Source organism: Theropithecus gelada, chromosome 17 (genome assembly GCF_003255815.1).
Source record: "Theropithecus gelada isolate Dixy chromosome 17, Tgel_1.0, whole genome shotgun sequence".
NCBI lineage: Eukaryota > Metazoa > Chordata > Mammalia > Primates > Cercopithecidae > Theropithecus > Theropithecus gelada.
The window spans coordinates 91,404,023-91,410,022 of record NC_037685.1 but is presented as its reverse complement, the minus strand read 5'-3'; the positions used below and the strand labels follow the sequence as shown (position 1 = coordinate 91,410,022).

The 6,000-nt window shown below is 37.7% G+C and overlaps 1 protein-coding gene across 3 annotated transcripts in view; it reads right to left on the bottom strand.

Annotated features, from left to right (window-relative positions):
- Positions 1-227: 227 nt before the first annotated feature.
- The window catches only part of TDRD3 (tudor domain containing 3), a 201,819-nt gene continuing 196,046 nt past the window's right edge, over positions 228-6,000 (bottom strand). For all 3 annotated transcript variants that reach the window (XM_025364720.1, XM_025364719.1, XM_025364721.1), the window contains exon 14: positions 228-491. The gene's annotated coding sequence lies outside the window, so the exon portion shown is untranslated. The remainder of the gene's footprint in view (positions 492-6,000) is intronic.

Sequence of the window (6,000 nt, the reverse complement as noted above, 5' to 3'; positions counted from 1 at the left end):
ATTCAAGTTTTAAATACTTTTTGCTGTGCAGCTATTACCATACTAAGAACTACTATTTGGCTTCAGGTTGTTTTTTTAAGAAATGCGGCAAGCTGTGTCAGTTTATTCTGTAATTATAGGGGGAGGCTTCAGTATGCTGTAATTGCTATCCTATAGAAGGCAATTAATATGGGGTTAATACCAGATGAACAAGAAAGATAACATCAGGCAAATAAAACACACAGTAAAACAATAATAGCACAATGGGTTTTATTGATGGCAGAAGAAAAATTCTTCCTTTCACTTGTAAAAGGTATTTGCTTTATTTAACTCAGTATTTTTTCCCATTCTTTGTGTGAGTTGAATGTTTTTTCCACCCTAAAATCTGCTTTTTCTTTCTTCAAATAATAATATCCACCACAGCTGCTACTTATTCTGAAGAGAAAGTGGAAGGTCAACACGTTTCCACCAGGATGTTTTAATCACCGGCTTGTTTCTTCACAAAGAGTTTCCTTTAAAAAGAAAGGAAGAAAATGAAATTGAAGCCTCAAATTGACTTTTCCATACTTTGTCAAGATACATTTCTTCTGAAACTTATCTGTAAATGTGAAGTGTTTGTATAAATGTAAATAGATCTTGACTAGAATAAATTTTGGATATTGCTAATTTGTAACCATAATCTTTATAAAGCAATATGAAAGAAAAAAGTGAAATTTTTTTGAAAATAAATTTTTCTTTTAGAATTTGTTAAAGTACATTTCTGCCACTGTTATACCATTTATTGCTGGTATGTTGATTTCAGGAATTTGGATTAATTGAACTGTTTGTAACAGAGGATTCCCGAAAACTGATGCAGTCTGCCAATGAGCCACGTCTTTCCCTATCCTAACCACCTCCAGTTCTTCTGTGAACACCTCTGAATTGAGTTGCTCCACACAGGTGATTTAGTTTGGTCTGTCACCTCCCCCTGCCTGCTCCCCACATTTATTAGGCACCACTCTAGTTAAAACCACTTTGGGTGGTGACAAGAGAAAGAGCTAAGATAAATGGCAGAGAAGATATGTTTGCTCCGGGCCTATTTTAGCCTCATGCATGACAGCGTGGTTGGGCAGGGACTAGTGGAGTTCCTGCAGCTGCATACAAACAGCTCATAAGTCTTGGGAAGTAAACAGTCTCCTGCTTAGAAAATAAAGACCGTTGGGTACTATAATCCTCACCTGCTGCCTGTTCTGCTGGCATGATGGAATTCTGTAACAGTTACCTTTATATTGATCATTTTCCTGACATTGATGCTGGACCAGATTGTCAAAAAAATTGCAACATTTAAAAATACATCTTTTAGTAGTTAAAAATGGTGTTAAAAACCAGGACTTTGAAAATAAGCTTACAGTACCTATGTAGTAGTCTATGCTTGGCTATTGGTTTTAAAGTTTCTAACATGTGAAACTGTGAATACCATTCTTTCATCAAACAAAGAAGAAACTAGAAGTTCCAAGTGAGTCAGCGTTTATTTAACTGCTTTACACATTGAGCCTTGACCTCCATGGCAGCAGGAGCTTCCTGCTGATCTGTCTTACAAAGGCTTCCTACACAGGTCTCTGCCATCTCTCTCTTCACAGCAGGTCATGCAACTCTAACCAAGGTTTGAGTGGACCAGTGCAATAGCTTCTTAGGTTCTTTCCCTCCTGTTGCTATAATCCATCCTACATCCAGCTGCAATATTTCCTAAGCTTAATTTTGATCATATCACTCTCTTAATCAAAAGTTCATGACAGCATCAAACACAACAAATTCAAACTTTTTTTTTTTTTTTTTGAGACGCAGTCTTGCTCTGTCGCCCAGGCTGGAGTGCAGTGGCGCAATCTCGGCTCACTGCAAGCTCCGCCTCCCGGGTTCACGCCATTCTCCTGCCTCAGCCTCCCGAGTAGCTGGGACTACAGGCGCCCGCCACTGCGCCCGGCTAATTTTTTCTATTTTTAGTAGAGACGGGGTTTCACCATGGTCTCGATCTCCTGACCTTGTGATCCGCCCGCCTCGGCCTCCCAAAGTGCTGGGATTACAGGCGTGAGCCACCGCGCCCGGCCCTCAAACTCTTATATATCTGAAGCCATGCTGTTTTCATCACCGAAAAATATTTTTAATACCCATTGTTTTGGTTCATATTCTTTATTGTAGCCACTAAGAGCCACTTGCTATGGACTCTGCTTCCCTCATTTAAACTTTCCTCTGCCTATACAGTATCTTCAGAGGACTCCACCCCACCAGGAATGTGAAGCTTAAACTTCATGTTTAAGGGCTGCTCCTACTAATTAGTATCTAGTTCCTAGGACTCCACTCATGTCAGAAACCTCTCCAAACCACAGAGTTTTGGTTGGACTAAAGAACTGTGTATAATTTCTCTATTTTATATCTGCTCATATTTCCAAGCTGTCTGAACAGTTATGACAGTGTCCAGGAACTAGAAGTTTGGAGTTTTGGGCTCTATCTCCCCTAAAGTCTCAGATCTGACTTGTCACCACTTTTTCTCAGACTTGGGTCTATTTTTCCACATGCTCCCTGAGACTGCCTCTCACCTAGCCCTGATTCCTAGATATCTCCTGCTCTGTTAGTCACTGAAGCTGTCCTTAGTATCAGGCTCAAGGGGAATCCAATTCTCTCACCACAATGAAGTTCGTGTGTGTGGAGGGTTGGGGGGAAGGGGGTCTGTGGGGGCCTTGAAAAAAAGTTTTAGGATAATCAAAGAATGTGCAAATTACATATCTAAAACTTTATCAAAACATACTGATTTAATAAATACTTACTGAACAGTTACCATGTGTCATTCATCACCTAGTACTCAAAACATAAGAAAACTTATGACTATGAAATTATGTTTTTTAAAATTGATAATAGAAAGCACCTTAAGTGTTTTTCACTACCTTGATAATTTCAGATAACAAAACCTTAGAAAAATTTCAGCCTATATTAGAATTCATGCTTATATTTGCTGGAAGTAAATGGCTGGCTACAATGTTTATCTTCTTTTTAGTGTTTAAGTTAATAAAAACCAGGAATGAGGAGACAAACATCTTTTGTCTCAAGAATATATTCCATCATGTAACAAGAGCAGAACGTTATTTTTGAACCTCCCATCCAAAGATGGTAGGTCAAAGAGGTATTTCATTCTACTTCATAGTCTTTCATAACATATGCTTGAATTAAAATGCAGAACTAAGTAAAATTTTCTTCAAACAAGATCACGTGTCTTATTTTTTAGGGTGAATTTTGTAGTGAGAGTTTTAAAATGATACCATCATGGCGTGGTCCACCAGTTTTTTTTTTTAATCAATGTCAGAAATCCAAAATATCTGCATCATATATTTCCTATGTTAACAGTACAATCCAAAGCAAGCATTTAGTCAAGGTGGAAGTTTTAACTCAGGGAACACAGAAAACCACTAAGATTGTGATGTTTAAGTTGATTAGGAACCGTGTGCATTGTTATTTGATATGGATAAGCTATAGTTACCCTACAGTTATAGTTTACAATTTACTTTTAAGCAATATATTCTTTTTCGAAGGAAATTTCCCATGGAACCCTAGTATATAAAATATATGAAAGAAACTAAAGAAGGGTCAAGGGGACTAAGAGTTCCCCTCATCTGGTTGCACCCTCATTCATGTTCACTGCCGCCTCTCTACTTCTAGCTCTGCTAGATCCTACCTGCCTTCAACAGCCCTGAAGAAATTGAGTCCATTGTTAAACAATGGCTGCCTTATAGCAATGAGGGCACTGACAATCTTGGGCCACAATTTAAAACCTTGTTTTAAATAACTAAAAAGAAATAAAATACCCTGATTTCCTTTCCTTTGGATAAATACACAGTAGTGGGATTGCTGGATCATATGGTGGTTCTATTTTCAGTTTTTTTAGGAACCACCTTACTGTTCTCCATAGTGGCTGTGCTAATTTACATCTCCACCAACAACGTACAAGGGTTCTCCTTTCTCCACATCCTTGCTAGCATTCATTATTGCCTTTCTTTTGGATAAAAGTCATTTTAACTGAGGTAAGGTGATATCTCACTGTATTTGATTTGCATTTCTTTGATGATTAAGGATGGTGAGTACTTTTTCATATACCTGTTGGTCATTTGTATGTCTTCTATTGAGAAATGCCTATTCAAGCTTTTGACCATTTTAAAAATCAGATTTTTTTTTTTTCATGAGTTGTTTGAGCTTATATATTCTGGTTATTAAGCCTTTGTCAGATGGACACTTTGAAAATATCTTCTCCCATTCTGTGGGTTGTCTCTTCACTTTGTTGACTATTTCCTTTGCTGTGCAGGATCTTTTTAACTTGATGTTATTCCATTTGTTCATTTTTGCTTTGGCTGTCTGTGCTTTTGAGGTCTTCTCAAAAAGTTTTTGCCCAGACCAATGTCCTAGAGTGTCTGTCTCCAGTGTTTTCTTCCACCAGTGTCATAGTTTCATGTCTTAGATTTAAGTCTTTAATCAATTTTGATTTTTGCTTATGATGAGAGTAGGGATCTAGTTTATTCTTCCACATACAGATATCCAGTTTTCCCAGGATCATTTATTGGAGAGACTATCATCCCTCCCAATGTATGTTTTTGGCATCTATGTAAAAAAAAGTTGACTGTAAATATAGAGCTTCATTTCTGGGTTTTCCATTCTGTTCCATTGGTCTGTTTGTTTTTATGTCAGTACTGTGCTGTTTTGTTTACTATGGCTTTGTAGTATAATCTGAAGTTAGGTAGTCTGATGCCTCCAGCTTTCTTCTTTTTGCTCAGGATAGCTTTTGCTTTTCTGGGACTTTTGTGGTTCCGTATAGATTTTAGAATTATTTTTTCTATTTATGTGAAGGATGTCCTTGGTATTTTAATAGAGATTTCATTAAATCTGTAGATTGCTTTGGGTAGTACTGTCATTTTAACAATATTGATTCTTCTAATCCATGAACATGGAGTATCTTTTCAGTTTTTTGTGTGTGTCCTCTTCAATTTCTTTTATCAGTGTTTTACAGTTTTCATTGTAGAGATCTTTCACTTCGTTGGTCAAGTTTATTTCTAGATATTTTATTGTATTTGTAGCTATTTTACTTGGGATTACATTCTTGGTTTCCTTTTCAGATTGTTTGCTGTTGAGGCCAGGCATAGTGGGTCTCATGCCTGTAATCCCAGCACTTTGGGAGGCTGAGGCAGGCAGATTGCTTGAGCTCAGGAGTTTGAGACCAACCTGGGCAACATGGCAAAACCCCATCTCCACAAAAAATACAAAAATTAGCTAGGCATGGTGGTGTGCACCTGTAGTCCCAGCTACTAGGGAGGCTGAGATGGTAGGATGTCTTGAGCCCAGAAGGCAGAGGCTGGAGTGAGTTGAGATGGTGCCACTGCACTCCAGCCTAGGTGACAGAGTCAGACCCTGTCTCAAAAAAGAAGAAGAAGAAAAAGGAGGGAAAAAATAATTGTTTGTGGTTGACATATAGAAATAGTAGCATTTTTGTATATTGATTTTGTATCCTGCAACTTTACTGAATTTGTGAGTTTTAATAGTTTTTTTGGTAGAATCTAGGTTTTTCTAAATATAAGATAATATCCTCTGCAAACAAGAATAATTTGACTCTTCCTTTCAAATTTGGATGTTCTTTCTTTCTTTATTTTGTTTAACTGCTCTGGCTAGTACTTCTATTTTATTCAACTATGTTGAATACAAGTGGTAAAAATGGACATCCGTGTCTTGTTCCAGATCTTAGAGGAAAGGCTTGCAGTTTTTCCCGTTCAGTATGATAGACTCATGCTGTGGTTTTGTCATATATGGCAAATTCTCAGTTTTTATTCACCTTTAAAAGTGATTTAATTATAAGCACGCTGAGCTTATTTTATAAGTGTATATTCTGTCTTTTTTTTTTTTTTTTTTTTTTTGAGACGGAGTCTCGCTCTGTCGCCCAGTCTGGAGTGCAGTGGCCGGATCTCAGCTCACTGCAAGCTCCGCCTCCCGGGTTTATGCCATTCTCCGGCC